Genomic DNA, 21,667 nt, shown 5'->3' on the forward strand with positions numbered 1-21,667 from the left:
GTTTATCTCTAATGCATATCACTTAGTTGTTTATTTGCTTACCGGCTGCCCTCTTCCACTAAAATGTATGTCCCATGATGGCAGGGCTTTTTATTTGTTTTGTGACTGCTGTATCCTAAGTATCTAGAACTGAATATTTGTTGAATGAATGAATGATGAATTGAGGGGAGAAGAGGTAGGCCTTGCATGCTGTGGGTAGCTAGCAGAGTTTATAGGAAGAATGAAGAGCTTTATTGTATCTGGTGAATCTGAGTGGATCAGTTAAGACAGTTTCTACTCCTTTAAGTCATAAATATGAATGTGTTAATTATAAATTGGTAAGTGTAAGAAAGAAAAGGGTGGAGTGAGAATTCATAATGGGGGGACTGATAAAGATTGGGGTAAAAGGAAGGCTTCTCTGAGAGAGCAACATATAAGCAGACAGCAAAAGCATATGTTGAAGTTAGGTAGGTGAAGAGTCCAGGGAAAGAATTTCATGCAGAGGGAACAGCTTATGCAAAGGCCCTGCAGCCAGAATGACCACGGAAAATTCCATGAACTGAAGAAGGTTAGGGTGATGGTATTGACGGGTGCAAGGGAACAAGCTAGATCATCCAGGCCACGCTAACCTGTATTAGAGTAAGTTTAAATAGCTGTCTTAATTACCAATCTAGAACTTTTCTCTAATTGAAGAATGAATGGTTTATACCTCTTAAAAGAATTTCCAGCCCGAGTAAATAGTGTACGGGGATGGGATGGAGAAGGAAAGTTTTAGTTAAGACGAGAAGGCCTTTTCAGAATCCCTGAAAATATAACCTGAGCACCACTGTGCCCAGGGCTGGAAATTGGAGGTAGTTGTCCCTGGCTTATCTGTGTGGATAGTTTCCCTGGCTTATCTGTGTGGATGCTAGTTCGATTTTGTTAATTCATTCACTCATTCATTAAATTTATATTCATTTTATGCATGCAGTGCAGAACTGAAGGTCTCCCCACCAGGAAAATGTCACTGCTGGATTAGTATTTCGGGTTTTAATGTAGGTTGTCTGATGGATTTAATTGGCAGTCTGGTGGTCCAGATTGAAAAGTTCTGTGGTGCTAATATTCGCAAGATGCATTAATGTAGGTTTAGAAAGACCAGAGATGATTTGCCTTCAATTAAGGAAAATTGGAAGATTATATAAATATTATTTATTTTTATGCCTCCTCCTCCCCGCCCCCTCCCCCCTCTTTCTTCCACTTTTCTCTATCAGCCATTCTCTTTGGAGTTGAAGACCAGAACCAAGAAAAGGAGAGCAACAGACAAATGAAGTGGTCCTCGGTCTGCTGCCCTGTGCTCTCAACAGTAAGAGGAAGGTTGGCCAAGGGTCGACGCTCTGGATGAAGAAGATAAGGCAGTGCTTCGGCTTCTTAGACACCAGGACCGGTAGGGCAGCTGAGAAGCGGGCCCATCGCAAAGCGGCTGCGGGTCGCGGCGAGGCAGCCGCCGCCTGTTTCTGAACCCCATTCCGGTAGCACCCGTTTCCCACAAGGGAGGCAGCCTGCCTTCCCCGGACCCCGCCGCGAGGTGGAGGGGGACCCGCGGGGAGGGGGTCAGCGCAGGGACCCAGAGCCGGGCGATCCGCAGGTCCCGGCGGAAAGTTGGCAGCCACCGCCCCCCTCGCCCGCCTTCCTCCTGGACTCTCCACCCCTCTCCGGGCCACACGGCGGAGGCGGGGGGTTGGGGGAACTGGCCTCGTGTTTTGGAACAGCTGCAGCCGGCGTTGGGCCCGCCTGGAATGCGGGAACAGGCTGCACACCAGGACTTTTATGGAAACTTGCTGCTGGAGCCGGCGGCGGCCAGAGGGCTCGTAGCGGCTGGAGCGGCGGCGGCCGGAGCGCCAGGACCCCTGACCACACCCCGGCGCCCAGAGCCTGCCAGCGCGCACCCCGGACCTTCGCGTGTCGCCGGCTCGAGGCGGGTGAGAGGAGTCGGGGGGACGTGGGGAGGGGGCGGCCGAGACGGAGCCGTTGGCTCCCCCGGGGCGGCGGGGACGCGCGCCCCGGCTCCTGGCCCGGCTCCATCCAGCTGTGGCGACGCGCTGGTCCGCCGGCGCGAGCGAAACGGCCCTCGGAGCCGCTTCCGCGGGCTTGGCGGAGGGCGGACCGGGATCGGCCTGGCTGTCCCTCCGTGGTCACCGGCCTCGGGCTCCCGGCCACGATTTCCTTGCCCGGCTCCGCAGCTTCAGCTCGGCTTGCGCCCTGTCTGTGCAGTTTCGGGAGCTTTCTCGGTCCTGCAGGTAGTGAGCCCTACGGCGGTGGAGCGGGTGCCGGTCCCCTTGCTCTGTCCCAGGGGTCCCGGCAGGTAAAGTGCCGTGTCGTCCCCCACCACGTGCCCCCGGCGCGGTCTCCGTCTCCGCCGGCAGTGCCTGTTGTTTTTAAGAGCAGTCATTCCTGATCGGTCCCTGTGGAGGCTGGGGACTGAAATGTGATTTAACAGCCCATCATCTGCCCCCTCCCTCCAGACTAGTTTTTAGTGATTCTAACCTATGTCGGATGTTGGGAGTTGTGCAACTAGAGCTGGAAGTTGGAGTGAATGATGTAGTCACCTCTCGAGACCTCCCTTCTCTGTATGCTTTTTGAAAACGCCGAGCCATTCCAACTGTTTGTAAACTCTGCAAAGCTCTACAAATGCTAAAAAATTATTATTAATGGCGTTTATAAAGAAAATAACCTAGTTGAGAGGTTAGTTGATTATCGCAATGGCTTCAAGATCTTCATTTCATATTTATTTAATTTAAGGTCCATAATGCGAACGAAGAGGTTGGAAGGGGGGGTGGGGTGAAGAGAGAGTGGGAGAGAGAGACAGAGAGGGAGGATAGAATGAGAACAAGATAAAAATAGCATAAGGATATGCCCTAACAAAATGTCTGTCCTTGGGCTGGAGGCAGGTAAAGAAAAGAAGTTAAGCCATAATAAGAAAGAAATTAGTTCCATGAGCAAAGCAACAGGAGCATCATTCACCAGCTTAATTTTGTTAATGAATTCATGTATGGGCCCATTGGCCTTCGAGTCACAACATAACTATGTGTTGGGTAGCATGATTATATAAACTTAGGTATTTATACCATCTTAGTCACCCGTCATTGAGTGAACCACATTATTCTCCGCCAATCCTTTTACAGGTTAAATTGTCGCCATAAGAAAACTCAGAATACACATAAGTCTCTGAAATTCTTTTGAGTTTTGAAGCCCGGTAGGGTGGAAAAGTGCATTATCAACCAAATTGAGGGACAGCGTTTTTTTTGAGGAGGTATATTTAGTATAAATGAACTTTGATCACTTAATGTAGTTAAGTCAGATTCTTTCTCACAGCTATTAGCCCCCTATTTTTGAAGATATTTTATATTCTGGATGGGAATACTTGAAAGAAAAATGTGGGCAATTCTGTATTTTGTCTGCCACGACTCCCTTAAAGAGCCCTAAGCAAAAACCACAACAAAATTCTTTTAAATCCAATTTACGTTGATACAGTATTGATGTAATTTCCATTTTCATGAAAGAGTCACACTTTTAAATCCATTTTAAGCTAAAATGTAGTGAATAGCAATTTTTCCTACTCATTGAAAATGGAATCTGTGCTATTTTTGAAAATTTGATATGTAAGACTGATCATTGTCAAAATGTATGTCATCTTGAGATGACTATATTTAGCATCAGCGAAGGAATGCATTATCTAGGTTTTTGAACAGTATTTTTCCCCTGAAATTACATTTGAGGTATTTGGGTTAGGGTTTCATTTGTGAACAGAATGAAAACTGGATATGTATATTTGGAAGAGATTAATTGGGAATTTAGATTGCTTAGAACCCAAGTGGCCTGAAATGAGATACTACTTCATTTAGGAAAAAAAAAGAAAACCTACTGTTACCTTTGAAACACCCTAAAGGCAAATAAAAGTATTGTTTAAATAAAAATACATGCCTAAAAGAAAGAAAACAATGTAGTAAATGTAGAAAAGTATGTAACAGATGGGCAGATGTCTGAAAGATTTTATAGAAGAGAGGACTTAGTACATCGTATGTTTGTAGGCCACACGCACAGAACATCTTAGTAGTCAACTTTATAATTAAGAAGAATGACCTACAGCGTTCTTAACAATTTCACATATCTCTGTTCTTATTTAATCTGTCTGTGGTCGAGATCACCTGTATAGTTTCTTTCATGTTCTCTTTCTTCTGGTTTTATAATTGCAAGATTACATATCTATCTATATACACTTAGAGTTGTTATATTTTCTTTTTCTATTTAAATGCTCAGTGCATAGTTTGGCTTGACTTAATGGTAGTATACTTTCTACACTCTAGGATGGGTGGATTTTTACCCAGAAATCCAACTTACTTATTTAACTTGCAGTCAAATTTGTTTTTTATTATAAAGTTAATATAACCATATTATATTTATGGTTAAAAATTGTGGGGAACTGGAAAGGGGGCTCTCATCATCTGACACATAAATGGTTAGTATTTTGATATAGTTCCCTCTTTTCCCCATGCATAGGATGTTTTTTCTCTCATTGCCATATCTCAGTGAAAGTGCATATGTGAAAGCATCTGATACAGCATCTGCCATCTAGTAAGTGTTCAAGAGTTGGTTCTTTTTCTCCCTTCCCCTCTTTTTTTTTTTTTTCTTTTTTTCTTTCTTCATCTCCTCCTTTTTGTTCTCAGATTAGAAGACAGATAGTTTGGGTTCCCTAGGCCAGGTTTTGAGGTTGGTGAAATTTGACTTCCACCTTCCTTTCTGTGCCTCTTTCCTGCCCTTTTCTCCCCTTTGATTCTGCCTCCCTCTTTCTGGCCAAAATAGGCCTCCCCTTTGTCTCTTTGCATTTTCTCAGTGATGCTTGTTCATTTAGATCAAGGGCCACAAACTGGGAGCCAAAAAGCCACTTTCAGCCATAGACATGCTTAAAAATAGTACATTTTATATTAAAATATGGATTTTCAGCCTCTCTTGAAAAATTGGAAGATCTTGGCAAAACTGGGTCCACATTTCTGCATAGCAAGAATATGCTGGAACTAAGTAGTGGCTCCCTCCTCAGATAGGGTACACACTCTTCTTTTGACATAGTCTCCACCATCCCTTACTGTTTGACAGTTAGTCATCTCTCATTTATATTACCTGTCAATTATACTACATAACATGAACTTACATTACCTGACTATAGTCACTTGAATATGCAGGCCCCTGATCTAAGTATCAATATTAGGGCAAGTCTGAAGCCATGATATGATGGGCAGTCTGCTGGACTTGGCATTAGGAACCTGGACGTTAAATGTTGAAGATATATTTTGGTTAGCAATCCTTCTCTTAAATAATCTGATCATGGGAATGGGAAGGAGAGGTTAACTTTCATTGACACTAATTGCTAGTGTCCATTGAGCTGAAAGGAACCATGTATTGAGAACTAAAAATATTTTAACTGGTGGGACTTTAAAAAGCATAGGGGAGATATCTCTGGGAAAGAAATCTTTCCTAGGAACTCTTAAATAATCCTACTCCTTCCCCATCTTAAGTGTTTAGGAGAGTTTTTGCGACCCTTAGACATTGGTCATCAAGTGGAGTTAACTACTATTCTTCCACCTCACTGTCCCACCCACTTGTTTGGGGCCAGCGGCCTGGGTCTTCCCATTCCCAGCTGTGTCCTTCATTGAAAGGCCATCTTCCACTTGAAGAGGGGTTGAGGAGGCCCAGTCTCCTCCAGAAATTGCTTGGGAAGCCAACATCCTGAAAGCCCAATTTCTGGTTTTTCATGATATCTAGGTTAATAAGTAAACTCACTCCATTTTATTTTACTTTCTATAATTTTATTTATTTGTTTGTTCATTTGTTCATTCATTCGTGCGTCCTCATCATCAGCCCTCCTTTTAGAGATATCATTCATAAGTTTCATTTGGGCTGATTTTGGATCAGACAGTTTTCCTCCTCTTTGTTATTTGTTCACTAGCTCAAATATGAATCGAGTTTGTACTGTGTCCTAGTTGTTATATGAGACGCAAAAGATAAAGAACCAACTAGAGCACAGTTCTTACCTTTCAGGGACTCATAGTATGGTGAATGCTCTTTTGAAAACGTTACACACAGTCATATGAGTGCAAAGTATTATATATTAATACAGAAGCATGTCAAGACAGGTTGAAAATAAGATTCTTGGTTATAAGTGAGGAATTATATATTGGTAGGAGAAAAAAACTCACTATTTTAAATAGGTAAAATAGGATCTAGTTTCATATTTTTGAGCTGTGATGAGGTTCATGATGTTTTGTAATATAATTTTTAGAGTATAAGGTTACAACCTTCATTAAATGTAATAAGGTTACATAATATTTAAGTTTATATTTCTTGTACAAGTGCAAATTGATAAAAATTTAGGGGCTTCCCTGCTTATGCAGTGGTTAAGAATCCGCCTGCCAATGCAGGGGACACGGGTTCCAGCCCTGGTCCGGGAAGATCCCACATGCCGTGGAGCAACTAAGCCTATGTGCCACAACTACTGAGCCTGCACTCTAGAGCACACGAGCCACAACTACTGAGCCCAAGCGCCGCATCTACTGAAGCCCACCCACGTGCTCTAGAGCCCGTGCTCTGCAGCAAGAGAAGCCACTGCAATGAGAAGCCTGCGCACTGCAACCAAAAGTAGCCCCCACTCGCCGCAACTAGAGAAAGCGCATACGTGCAGCAATGAAGACCCAACACAGGCAAAAATAATAAATAAATTAAAATAAATCAAAAAAAATATTTAGGCTCACATTTTATGAAGCTCAAAATAATTTTGTTTGTTCCAAAGACTGTAAAGAGGTAGGTTTTAACATTTACTTCTAGTGTATAGGTAAGCGTTCTGTCTAAAACCTTCTTAAAAGCTGAGACAAAGAATTTACTTGAGTTTAATGAAATGCAGATTTAAAGCTGTCACTTTCTTGACAATTCTGTTCTCCTTGAGAAAAGAGATAATACATTAACACAATGAAATAGTTATTGTAAATGATAGCCAGCTATGATTTAAAATTCTTTTCTTGATTCCTGCATTATTTGCTATCTTGAAATACTTTAATTGCATATCAAAAAAAGTCAAGTAAAGTAATTAAATTTAGAAAATTTAGAGGTCAAACATAGGTCCGATGAAATTCTAGAACAGGAACATTAGCATGCGTATTTTAAGACCGTCTGTCACACTTACTATTATATTCCTCTGTGAGACTTACATATTGTTTCACAGCTTGAGCTTTATACCTTAATATTCAACCTGGAAACCATAACAGCTCAAAAGTATACACTATTTTTGAAACATATTTTATCAGGCCATTAAGTCATTTTCAAAGACTTTCTGAAGGTTATCTCATTTATTGCTATGCCAGCTGATACCAATATTAGTATACTGTGTATGTATACATATATACAATTCATATATATATATTTCGTGTACTTTTAGGTAAAAATGGAGAATGACGGAGTGAAAGAGTAGTTGACTAGAAGTCAAGAAACTTGGAGTCTAGTTCCTTCTTCTGCTGCTGAATAGTTTGCAGCCTTGGATTGGTCACTGAATCTTTTTGAGCCTCCCATTTTTTCATATGGTAAATGAACGGGTTGGACTAAGTGATCTTTAAGGTCTTCAGCGAATGAGCTCTAAAAGTCCATAGTTCTTAGTACATGTATAACCAGACCCCAAATGTAATTCTGACAGGTAGTAAAACCTGTTCAAAACTGAACTCAATTTTTTATCCCTTAAACATGCTTTTAATGGTAACCCTGTCCACCCATTCACTCAAACTAAGAAACTTGAACTAATTCTTTTTTTTTTTTTAAGATTTATTATTTATTGATATATTTTGCTGCATCAGGTCCCAGCTGTGGCACGCAGATCTTCCTTGCGGCTCACGGGCTTCTCTCTAGTTGTGGTGTGTGGGTTTTCTCTCTCTGGTTGCAGTGTGGGCTCCAGAGCACATGGGCTCTGTAGTTTGTGGCACTCAGGCTCTAGTTGAGGCACACGAGCTCAGGAGTTGTGGCGTGCAGGCTTAGTTGCTCCACAGCATGTGGGATCTCGATTCCCTGACCAGGGATCGGATCCGTGTCCCCTGCACTGTAAGGCGGACTCCTTAACACCAGACCACAAGGGAAGTGCCTGAACTAATTCTTGACAGTATTCCTCTCCTCACCTCTACCCTCCAAATCTAATTGGTTAAAATTTTTGCAGTAATGCCCCCAGTACAACCCCCTTCCCTGGAGGAAGGGACTTTGTCTTTTTGTTCACTTTCATCTCTCCACAGCCTAGGATAGTCCCTGGTATGTGGTAGGAGCTTAATAAACACTTGTTAAATAAATGAATGAATGGGTCACCATGTCATGTCAATTATACTTCTAAAATGTCTTTTCCAACGTTTCATTCCTAATGCTGCTATCTTAATTCAGGCCCTTATCTTCTGTTGCCAAGATCATTCTACTTGTCCTCCCTGTAGTCTTTCCCCATTTTATTCCAGTTTTCTACACTACGTCTTTCTTTTTTCTTTCTAGAATACGTATATTATTAAGTCACATTTCTACTTTAAAAAAATCCTTTGCTGGCTCCCCATTGACTATAGGATCAAGTCTAAACTGTTTCGAAATATGGCATTTAGGAATCTTCCTATTCTGTGCCCAGTCTGTCTCTCCAGTTTTACCATAGATTCTCTGGACAACTTATAGCTCCCCCAATTTGTACTGGGCTATCAGGCCTTGGTGTTTTTGCTCGTGTTGCTTCTTTTGCCTGGATGCCGTTACTTTTCTACATTGCGAAATCCTACTTATCCTTCAGGGTCTAAATCAAATGTCACCATCTCTCTCTGTGTCATCTGCCCTCACCCCAGCCCCCTCCTTAACCCACCATAGTCTTTCCATGACTTTTCCATATTTCTGTAGCCCAGTATATCCTGCTGTTATAGCACTTATTACTTTGTTTTATAATTAGTTGTGGTCCCATCTCTTTTTCCTAACAAAGCTAATTGATTTCAAAGGCTGTCACCTACATTTTGTATACCATCACCAGGCATAATGTCTGGTACACAGTAGATTCTCCTCACAAAAATACTGTGTTTGTAAATACAGACCTAATCTGTCAAGTTTCAAAAAAAATGCATTCTTGATAAATCATGGACAGGCTATAGTAATATTGCAGTATTCCCTCTGAAACCTATGATGGGTACTTGTCTTCATTTAAGAAGACATTGAATGCTTAATATGCTGGAATGGCATTATTAAATCCCTTCATCATACTTTTATTATGACCAAGCTTTTGTTGATGAACCACATGTTCAACCTTATCCTTTGGTCAGTGTTTTGTCTTATTCTTGATAACAATTCAACTGGCTTGCTTGACATCTTAGACACTTAGAAAAGTACAGTGAGGCCTAATTGTTGTGTTGCTGCTGCCCCTTTAAGGTGGTTAAAGACATTACATCTGCCTGCCCAAACAGAGGAAAAGTTACTTAATACTAGATTAAGTGTGTGAGATTCCAGATATAAATCCTTTGGCATTTATGTTACTGAGTATAGGAATTAAGTTGTTAAACTAAGCCTCATTTGGTGTTCTAAAATACAGTAAGGGAGTGCTCAGTCTACTACTTTATTTTTAGAATTAGAACTGACATGATTTGATACAATGTTCTTTCCTATAATTCAGGAAATCTCAAAATGTGGTTTTAGAATCCTTGGGAGTCCCCAAGACCCTTCAAGGACCCATGAGGTCCTTCCTTTTCTAACAACATATCTGTATGAGGCCATGTTTTCTTTATATACTTCAGTCAAAACAACGTATCATGATAGTTTGAATGCAGAAACAGATATGAGAATATACCTGTCTTTTGTTAAGCCAGATATTAAAGAGATATGCAAAAATGTAAAACAATGTCACTTTTCTAATTACTTTTATTTTGGAAAGTAGTTTTTTTCATAAAATGTGTTTATGTATAATGGGCTTGTTATTTCAAATGACTTAATAAGTATATATTTGGAAATTCTGTTTTATGTTCAATACATTATATATCTATAGATATAATCTATATAAACAAAAGCTTTCTGGGCTCCTCAGTAATAGGCCCAGGGAACTTCCCTGGTGGCGCAGTGGTTGGGGGTCCGCCTGCCGATGCGGGGGGCGCAGGTTTGTGACCCGGTCCGGGAGGACCTGCGTGCCGCGGAGCGGCTGGACCCGTGAGCTGTGGCCGCTGGGCCTGCGCGTCCGGAGCCTGTGCTCCGCAACGGGAGAGGCCGCGGCAGTGAGAGGCCCGCGTACCGCAAAAAGAATAATAATAGGCTCAGACATTATGCCTTTTTATACTTTCTTGGTAATTATCTTTCATCCCATGTGGTCTATGAGCTCCATGAAAAGACATATTTTATTCTATATTCATCTTTGTATATGTAGTGCCTTATACTGTCTAGCACATTGTAGAAAGATGTTTAATAAATGTTTCTTGAATTAATTAATAAATACATATTTATTCATTTTAGCAAATTTCTTCATTTCCCATTTATTCTTAGTTCTATCATACTCATCACCTCTGACTTTAAGAAATAACATTCAAACCACCTAGTATATGGTACATAATAGGGATTCAGTTGTTATTTTCCACCCTTCTCCTTAATTAGTATAGAGACACCAGGTCTTTCTTCTAATGTACTGTAACTTTAAAAAAATTCTTACTTTTTTTTTTAACATCTTTATTGGAGTATAATTGCTTTACAATCGTGTGTTAGTTTCTGCTGTATAACAAAGTGAATCAGCTGTACGTATACATATATCCCCACATCCCCTCCCTCTTGCGTCTCCCTCCCTCCAACCCTCCCTATCCCACCCCTCTAGGTGGTCACAGAGCACCAAGCTGATCTCCCTGTGCTATGCGGCTGCTTCCCACTAGCTTATCTGTTTTACATTTGGTAGTGTATATATGTCCATGCCACTCTCTCACTTCGTCCCAGCTTACCCTTCCCCCTCCCCATGTCCTCAAGTCCATTCTCTACATCTGCATCTTTATTCCCGTCCTGCCCCTAGAAAAAAATTCTTACATTTTATTGATATATGTAACTTCATTTCATTAATGACTTCACCAAATGAGAACTTGCCAATTTTCTTTGAGTGGTTACTTTAAAGTCTTCCCAAGAGAGAATAAAAGGCGAGAGTTACGGGGTTTGATCCTGGGCATAATTCTGAGGGCTAGGAGGAGGTCCTGCGCAGTGCCTAGAATGTGGTGGGTGCCATTGCAGTAGGGCTTAAAGCGTCTGTAAAGTGCTGTGCGCTGTGCTGAAATAGGCATTGGGCAGGCTGTAAGAAACAGACTTTGCATTGTTGAAGACAATGGAAAAAGCCGATAATTGTTGAAGCTTTGTGGTGGGTGTATGGGGGTCTATGATATGAGTTGCTCTAATTTTATATATGTGTGAAATAATAAAAAATTAAAGAAGATAGATTAGACTGATACATCTAAGATGTTTAATATAAAATATTTAAATTTATGCCAGATACATCTAGCAACCAGAAAATCTAATATATCTAGAAAATCTAAACACATTTTGAGATGTCAGAGACTGAAGGAAAAAAATCCATGCTTAGGTTGAAGTGCAGAAAATCACCATTTCTATTTATTGTTAGTTTGGGAAAATACTTCATTGGGAAAGAAGTGGCTTAAGAATTGTCTTGGAGATGGAAACAGGCACTGAATGTATTTGTCGAGGTGGGAGGTTGAAGGAATGGAAGAAGACAAGGTAAATCAGAGAGGCTAAGGGAACCTGCAAAAGGGCCTAACAAGCCCAGGTAAGAATTTCGGTTCTGGTGCATGATGCACTGTGCAGTTTATATCCTCAGAGCTGAGTGATAGACCAGAGTTAAGGAGCACAGAGCAGTAGAGAAGGCAGTAGCCGAGTTGATGAAGGTAGAAAGAATGGCAAGCTGTTACCTTATTAGAAATCAAAAGAATCATGGCTAGAAGTTACTCTGGAACTTTTAAAACCTCATTTTAGGGACTTCCCTGGCAGTCCAGTGGTTAAGACTCCACACTTCCACTGCAGGGTTGCGGCTTCGATCCCTGGTGTTGGGGAGCTAAGATCCCCCATGCCACGTGGTGAGGCAAAAAAAAGAAAAAAAAAAAAAAGAAAGAAAAAGAAAACCTCATTTTACTAATATGTAATGTGTACTTAAAATCATTATTCTGATTTGCAAATGAAGCAACTGACAAAGGATTAATCTCCAAAATATACATGTAGCTCAATATCAAAAAAACAAACAACCCCATCCAAAAATGGGCAGAAGACCTAATAGACATTTCTCCAAAGAGGATATACAGATCACCAACAAACACATGAAAAGATGCTCAGCATCACTAATCATTAGAGAAATGCAAATCAAAACTACAATGAGGTATCACCTCACACCAGTCAGAATGGCCATCATCAAAAAATCTAGAAACAATAAATGCTGGAGAGGGTGTGGAGAAAAGGGAATCCTCCTGCACTGCTGGTGGGAATGTAAATTGATACAGTCACTATGGAGAACAGTATGGAGGTTCCTTAAAAAACTAAAAAAAGAATTACCATATGACCCAGCAATTCTACTACTGGGCATATACCCTGAGAAAACCATAATTCAAAAAGATAAAAGTACCACAGTGTTCATTGCAGCACTATTTACAATAGCCAGGACGTGGAAGCAACCTAAATATCCATCGACAGATGAATGGATAAAGAAGATGTGGCACATATATACAATGGAATATTAGCCATAAAAAGGAAGGAAATTGAGTTATTTGTAGTGAGTTGGATGGACCTAGAGTCTGTCATACAGAGTGAAGTAAGTCAAAAAACCAAATACCGTATGCTAACACATATACATGGTATCTAGAAAAATGGTACTGATGGACCTAGTGTCAGGGCAGGAATAAAGACACAGACATAGAGAACGGACTTGAGGACACAGTGGGGAAAGGGGAGGCTGGGACGAAGTGAGAGAGTAGCACTGACATATATACACTACCAAATGTAAAATAGATAGCTAGTGGGAAGCAGCCACATAGCACAGGGACATCAGCTGGTGCTTTGTGATGACCTAGAGGGATGGGGTAGGGAGGGTGGGAGGGAAGTCCAAGAGGGAGGGGATATATGTATATGTATAGCTGATTCACTCTTGTACAGCAGAAGCTAACACAACATTGTAAAGTAATTATGCTCCAATAAAGAAGTATAAAAAAATCATTATTCTGATAATATGTACCAGTTAAGAACTTTGAAGAGACTGCAGTAAAAAAGCTTTCCTATAGCAACTGAGGTAACTTTATGTACTCACCACATTGGATTCTGGTACCTGTTGAAAAGTTTTAATAATTCAGAAATGTTTATCAGCATTCTGAAGGAGAGAAAACTATTAAAGTGAATACTTTGAATTTTATAGCTTCTCATTTTTATTAATCAAAGTTTATTTTATTAATCAAAGTTTATTAAGTAAGTTTATTAATCAAAATAATGATCCATATGCATAGTAAATATATATGAGTATTTCTAGTAAGGATTATTATGTGAAATTGAAGGAGGGCCTGGGACCTCTGTGCTAAATAAAGCAGCAAATTCCACATGAGTTTATAGACTAGTAGGTGAAATGTTGACTAATAATGTACGTAAAAAGCATGAAAGTGGGAGGAGTTGATAAAATGATCAAAGATTGAATGGGTGTTTGGAATTTGAGAATCTGTTTCCAAAACATTAATTTGAAAATCTTTTGTTAAGTGTTCGATAGCATATTTTAAAATGTAGTATTGACAGTTTATTAAGGGGATAAAAGTTGAGTCAGAGGAATGGAATCTTTTAGAGTTCCTGGTTTTGATGATTACTACATAGATATTGAAAACCTTTCCATGATGGCTTTTGGGATTTATTTTAAATTATAATTTATTATTTAACAAGCATGGAGCTAGGCACTAGAAAGGAACCAATCCTCTGTATTGTGGGAAAGGAGCATAAAGTCTACCAGATGTACAGATGAAAGTCTGGGTGGAATTAAGAGTATTGCAGAATGTAGACTGAGAATGGAAGTCATTGACCTTAGGCATCTAATGGGAAGTTTGGGGTATGGTGTGTGCTGGTTTTCAATTCTGTGTCAAGTACGGTTGATGTTAGCACCATACCGGTGTCTACAGGTAGCAAGGCAGACTGAACCATTAAAAATCCTGTTCCAAGGCTTTTGTTCAGAGTTTTGGCCAAGAGACTGTTAATAACGTGAGAATAGGGAGAGCACCTGTCTATTCAGTGCTGCATTTCTCAATGTCTGGCAGAATGCCTGGCACATAATAGATGCTTAATAAATATTTTTGTAATGAACGGTGTGTTCTATTTATATTATAGTCCGGCATAATGATAATCATAGAGTCATACATTATATCCCAACAATCCTTAACTGTTTATAAAGTGCTTCCTCTTGAAGTTGGCAGGATTTACTTACTCAGTAAACAATTATTATATATGTCTTCGATGTACCAGGCACATGCTAAATACTATGGATACAGTGGTGTATAAAATACAGTCTCTACTCTCAGAAAGCTTACTTTCTGGTAGAGGAGGTGGTCAAGAAAGTCCTTTATTACCATACATTGTGGTAAATGCCACAGTTAGGGTAAGCATGGGGGTGCTACAGAAACACACACAGGAAAAGCACCTAACCCAGTCTCGTGGAGGCAAGGAAGGCTTCCTGGAGAAAAGTGACAGTTTATCTAAGAACTAAAGGATGAGTAGGAGTTAGCTAAGAGAATAAGAGAATGAGTAGAACATCAAGCTGGGGGAGTTGGCTGTGTGAAGGCTCAGGTGTGCCAGTATTTCAGTATGGGTGATGGAGGGAGGTATGGAGAGAGATGAGACCAGAGAGGTAATTTAAACGACCAAAGTGTATTACTCACTGAAGAAAAAGTGTAGAGTCAGAAGAAAAGGGCAAAGACTGAAACGAGGGGGCAGACAACACTGACGAAGTGTAGAGAGGCAAAGAAGCCCTCAGAGGAGCAGAGAAGGAATGGTCAGAGACATGAACAGGGAGAGAAATGGTGTCATGAGCCAAGTGAAGGCTCATGAGAAGGATTTCAAGAATGAAGGAGTGGGACTTCCCTGGTGGTCCAGTGGTAAAGAATCCGCCTTCCAGTGCAGGGGGACGTGGGTTCGATCCCTGACCCCTGGTCGGGGAACTAAGATCCCACATGCCACGGGGCAACTAAGCCCGCATGCCACAACTACTGAGCTTGCACACCTCAGTGAGAGAGCCCACGTGCCACAAACTACAGAGCCCATGCGCTCCGGAGCCCACGCACCACAACTAGAGAGAGAAAAACCTGTTCACCACAACAAAGAGCTTGCATCGCAACGAAAGATCCCGCACGCTGCAACGAAGACCCCGCATACCGCAACTAAGACCTGACTCAGCCAAAAGAAGATAAATAAATATTTTAAAAATAGAATGGGGCTTCCCTGGTGGTGCAATGCTTAAGAATCCGCCTGCCAATGCAGGGGACATGGGTTTGAGCCCTGGTCCGGGAAGATCCCACATGCCACGGAGCAACTCATGTGTGCCACAACTACTGAGCCTGCGGTGTAGAGCCCGCGAGCCATAACTGCTGAGCCCGCCAGCCACAACTGCTGAGCCCACCAGCCACAACTACTGAAGCCTGCTCACCTAGAACCCGTGCTCCGCAACAAGAGAAGCCACCGCAGTGAGAAGCCTGCGCACCACAACGAAGAGTAGCCCCCGCTCGCCACAACTAGGGAAAGCCTGTGCGCAGCAATGAAGACCCAACACAGACATAAATAAATAAATAAATAAATAAATAAATTTGGTTTAAAAAAAAGAATGAAGGAGTGACTGAGAGTGTCAGATGTAGCAAAGAGGTTCAGAAGGCAGGAACTGTCCATTTTATTTGACAATATGAGAAAAGTATTATTATGCCTAATTTACATGTAAAACTGAAGTTCACAAAAGTTAACTGGCTTGCCCAGGACCATACATCTAATAAATGACCTCATCCAAGTTTTCTGGCTCTAACTCCAGTACTTCTTCCATAGTCATTGTCTTTTGTTTTTGTTTTTGTTTTGGCCATGCTGCACGGCTTACGGGATCTTAGTTCCCTGACCAGGGATCGAACCCGGGCTCAGGTCAGTGAAAGCGCCGAGTTCTAACCACTGGACAGCCAGGGAATTCCTACCATCATTGTCTTATTGTGTTAGAAACGTCAACAATTAACTGAGAAAGTATCAGGATATATTTATAATTCTAAATTCTACAAAGGTTCTTAAGCAGCAAAAGTTCTAGGAGAATATTTTGGAAGATTTCAAATTATATTTGTATGAATCTTTTATCAAATTTAAAAATACACAGGTTTGTACATTTTTGTATGAGAGGAGTTATGAAAAGTTATGACAAGATCAAACCTGTATATGTCATTTGTTCTGAAATTTTCATTTCATAATACACATTCCACCACCTGTAATTACAATCATTTATTGATACATATTGAGCAGCTTAGTCCACGGCATGGTCCCTAGTTGGCTGATAGAAGAGAAGGAGGTAGTTTGGGCAGAGTTGAAGGTGACGGTGCCCTTCTGGCAGGAAGGGCATGAGTATTTAGGACATTGTGGAGTTAGGATGGAGAGAGGGTACTAGGAGGCAGAAAGGAGAGGATTTAAGGAAACTGAAACATTTTCAGCTGCAGTTTAGAGTGCATTATGGCTCCATTCCTTGACTAAAGTTCACCGTCTATGACTCCCTTTCACAGGAATTTCTTCTATGGGTTTATGGTTTAGTGTTGAGATTCACTAAAATGTGTGACGTTCAACTAATTTTTAAATGTTTCACAGAGTCTTTGTCATGACTTTGTTGAAGTCAATTAATACTTTAAAAAGCCTTCATAAAACCAAAATTCTCACAGTCACTAAACAAATAAAAGTGAATTTGGTTACCCTAGGAGTACATTGTTAAATAATGTTCTGTTACATTAGCGATTCAGAAGCCTTTTGTACTCTCAGCAATTTAGCAGAATGATGAGATATATCATTGTGTTTCTTAAGCAAGAGAATAACATACATGTGAATATTGTTACTGGATTCTTCAGTCATTAGTTACAGCAATAGGAGGGCTGCTTGCATGTTGCTGACTTAGGCACTTTAAAAATCAGAGACCAAACAGTCCCTAACTTTATCATACATGAATGAGTTTACTAAATGAATTCTAAACCACAACCAGCTGAGAGAGCAGCATTTCATTCAATACCTGGGAATCCTTTAATAACCTCACTGTGTGTTTTGCTTAACTCCAAGTAATTCTAAGAGAATAACTGCTAGCATGTATCACTTTAAAAGGAAATAAACTACTTAAATAAAAACTCTGTGCTGCTCACATAAGGCAAGACACCTGCTTCTCACTTACCCAGCACCATGTTCTGCTGCCAGTTGCCAGCTAAATATTACAAATTCACTAAATGTAGAGAATACTGTTAGTAATGTCTTTTTAGCTTCCAACATGTTTCTACTGCTCAGAATTGTGGTTCTCAGATAATTGGATTAAAGGCTATGTTGATTACATAAGAAGGTAAAAGCTTATAAGCTGGCTGGTATTCCCATACAAAACAATTGTGCTGCTTTCTTGGCATCAGCATAATACAGTGGGGAAGAATGCAGACTCAGTAGTCACACTGCCTGTTTCTATCCTATGTCCACCACTCATTAGTTGTGTGGTCTTTGACAAGTTACTTGACTTTTCAGAGACTCAGTTTTCAGAGACTCAATTTCCATAAGACTTCAAATCCTATTACATAAACTCCGAGACATTGTTCTCATATTAATATTTTAAGAAATTTTAAATTACTGAGCTTGGAAAGGTTTTTGAGAGAGGGTTTTATGATAGTATTTACTTTAAAGGGTTATTGTGGGAAATAAATGAAATAATGCTTATTAACCAGTTGGCACATTACCTAGCACATAGTAAAGGCTCAATAAATACTAGCTAGGATTGTTATCATCATAAATTATTCATATTGTGATCAAAGGAATTATTAGTGAGATAGTGGGTTTAGATAAGGCAATCCATCAATGACTGTGGCACAGAGTTCTTTCCTGTGAAGTTAATAAACCAAATGTAGTCAAATTTATACCTTTAACCTGGTTTAGCACAGAAGGACAACTGAGTTAGCAATGGAAACACGCTGTTGTTCTACCAGGCAGAGTCATGCCTTTTAAAAATTATCTATAAATCCTACAAATATTTATCTGTTGATTTTGAATTTTCTTCTTCAACATAAAACTATGCAAGAGATATGGGTCCTATGGGTTTTCAATCTACACCTTAAAAGACAGTCCTACGATGCAAAAAGCTAATAAACTTATTTTGCTACAATTTTTTTATCCTCAAAATGCAGAACAGAGCGAACTCTGGGCAAAGAATAACTTGCTTGTACTTTAACCAAAAACGTTAAAGTTAGTACTATTCAAATTTTCACAGACTTTCAAAAAGAGAGCTCAGAATACTGAAATGACATTTTAAAATTTTTTTTCAAAAATATTTATTTACTTGGCTGTGCCAGGTCTTAGTTGCGGCACATGGGATATTCGTTGCCACGTGCAGGATCTTCCTTGCGGTATGCGGGATCTTTTTAGTTGTGGGTTGCGAGATCTTTAGTTGCGGCATGCAAACTCTTAGTTGCGGCATGTGGGATCTAGTTCCCTGACCAGGGATCAAACCCAGGCCCCCTGCATTGGGAGTGCAGAGTCTTAGCCTCTGGAACACCAGGGAAGTCCCTGAAATAACATTTAAAAAACCATTTTAAGTGGTTTTGCTCATACTAAATTTTAAAAAATCAATCTCATTTTATTCTGAATCTATAAATAAGTCAAGATATAATTTGAAGATTTTTAAAAAATTAGATGACGAGGGCTAGCTGATCCATGTATTCTCCAGGATTACTCTTGACAGGCTAATTCTTCACTGTCACCAAGCCACACAATTTTCTTTTATTTCACCAGGAAAAAAAGGCTTCCTGAAATTCCCTCTGGCCAATTAATTCAGCTAAAATTATCAGTCCCTATAATCCCATGTGAGATGATCAAATTTTCATCATACCCTGTGGTATTACTCTTTTAAATTGCACAAATAATATGTTAATGTGCTCACTAGCAGGGGAAATGTTGGTTTTTACTGAAAAGGGTAAATTGTGGTGAGGGAGACTGAGTAATGAAATTAATCAACTTATTGATACCCACTAATGGTAGGTATGATTCTTGAGATATCTAATCCTAACTAGGAAGCAGCAGAGTTGGAATTTAGATTTAGGTCTGATTATCAAATTGTAGTAATCAAAGTGTGAGGTGATGAAGGCTTGTATTAGTATGGGGGCAGTGAAAATAGTCAAGTAATATATAACAGCAAATTTGAAAATAACATTCACAAATCATGACAATCTATTAAAATTTAGGAGATATAGAAGAAGAATGAAAGCTTGAGAAGCTATGAGAATGAAGACTAGGTTTTATTATACAAGAAGAAATATCTTATAGGTAACTCTAGATATGATACAGTGGCTCAGGTAAGACAGCAGAACTAGAGCTGCTTGTTATTTTTATCTCAGGCACATAGATTACTCAAACCTTGGTTAATGATACTCTCATTCATGCATGACCTCCTTTTATTAGGTAATTATTGTTAATAATGTAATAAGCACCCACAGACCCACTAAACAACCAAAGTTAGGATTTGTTAATAATTACATGGAATCTTGTCCAACCCACTCCTATCATATTGTCTCCTCCTACAAAGAAAACTTTGGCCCTAGATGGCTTCACTGGGAAGTTCTTGCAAACATTTAAGGAAAAAATAATACCAAGCCTGCATGAACTCTTACAGAAAACTAAAGAAGAGGAAATACTTCCCAACTCATTCTATGAGAACAGTATTACTCTGTTAACAAAAGCAGACATTACAAGAAAATAAAACTGCAGACTAATATGCCTTATAAACATGGGTGCACAAGTGCTTAACAAAATTTTATCAAATTGAATTATCAGTATGTTGAAAGAATAATACATCATGACTAAATGAAATTTATCCTAGGAATATAAAGTCTATTTAAGGGACTTCCCTGGTGGTGCAGTGGTTAAGACTCTGCACTCCCAATGCAAGGGACCCAGGTTCGATCCCTGGTTGGGGAACTAGATCCCACATGCCTGCTGCAACTAAGAGTTCACGTGCCACAGTTAAGGAGCTGGCGAGCCGCAACTGAGGAGCCTGCAAGCTGCAACTAAGTAGCCCACTGGCCGCAAGTAAGGAACCTGAGAGCCTCAACTAAGGAGCACGCCTGCTGCAACTAAGATAAATTAATTAATATATAATTAATTAATTAAATTAATATATATAATCGGGTGCAACCAAATTAATAAATTAATAAATAAAATAACAATAAATAAACTTACATTAAAAAATGAAGTCTATTTAACATTTGAAAATTAAGTAATTCACCATAATGAAAATTAAAATCATATGATTACTTCATAGACATAGAAAAGGCATTAAATTAAATTCAACATCCGTTCCTGAAATTACTCCACCACAATAGGAATAGAAAAGAACTTCATCTGAAATAGGGCATCTAAGAAAAATCTATAGTTAAAAATCAGGGCTTCCCTGGTGGCGCAGGGGTTGAGAGTCCGCCTGCCGATGCAGGGGACACGGGTTTGTGCCCCGGTCCGGGAAGATCCCACATGCCGCGGAGCAGCTGGGCCCGTGAGCCATGGCCGCTGAGCCTGCGCGTCCAGAGCCTGTGCTCTGTAACGGGAGAGACCACAACAGTGAGAGGCCCGTGTACCGCAAAAAAAAAAAAAAAAAAAAAAAAAACATACTTAATGGTAAAAGACAGAACATTTTCCCCCTAAGATCAGGAACAAGGCAAAAATGTCTGTCCTCACTACTTCTTCTTTTTCTTCTTCTTCTTCTTTTAAAATATTGGACTATAGTTGATTTACAATTTTGTGTTAGTTTCAGGTGTACAGCAAAGTGATTCAGTTATACGTATACATACCTCTAATCTTTTTCAAATTCTTTTCCCATTTAGGTTATTACAGAATATTGAGCAGAGTTCCCTGTGCTATACAGTAGGTCCTTGTCGGTTCCTTTCACTGCTTCTATTTCACATTGTACTGGAGAGTCTAGCTAGTACAATCAGGCCAGAAAAAGAAAAAGAAATAAAAGACATCCAGAGTGGAAAGTAAAAGTTAGAACTGTGTTCACAGATGATATAATCGTCTATGTGGAAAATCTGATGGAATCTACAATAAAGTAATAAATTACATCAGCAGGGTAACAGGATATAGGATCAGAATACAAAAATAAGTTCTGGACTTCCCTGGTGGCGCAGTTGTTAAGAATCCGCCTGCCAATACAGGGGACACAGGTTCGATCCCTGGTCTGGGAAGATCCCACATACCGCGGAGCAACTAAGCCCGTGCACCACAACTGCTGAAGCCCACGCACCTAGAGCCCATGCTCCGCAACAAGAGAAGCCACTGCAGTGAGAAGCCTGCGCACCACAACAAAGAGTAGCCTCTGCTCGCCGCGAATAGAGAAATTCTTCTGTGCGCAGCAATGAAAACCCAACACAGCCCCCCCCCCAAAAAAAGTTGT

The 21,667-nt window shown here is 40.1% G+C and overlaps 1 protein-coding gene across 1 annotated transcript in view; it reads left to right on the forward strand.

Moving 5' to 3' along the window:
• The first annotated feature begins 1,803 nt into the window (after positions 1-1,803).
• Positions 1,804-21,667, forward strand: part of NEXN (nexilin F-actin binding protein) — a 58,233-nt gene continuing 38,369 nt past the window's right edge. The window contains exon 1 of the mRNA XM_079923408.1: positions 1,804-1,937. The gene's annotated coding sequence lies outside the window, so the exon portion shown is untranslated. The remainder of the gene's footprint in view (positions 1,938-21,667) is intronic.

The sequence above is a fragment of the Stenella coeruleoalba genome (assembly GCF_951394435.1).
Source record: "Stenella coeruleoalba genome assembly, chromosome: 1".
NCBI lineage: Eukaryota > Metazoa > Chordata > Mammalia > Artiodactyla > Delphinidae > Stenella > Stenella coeruleoalba.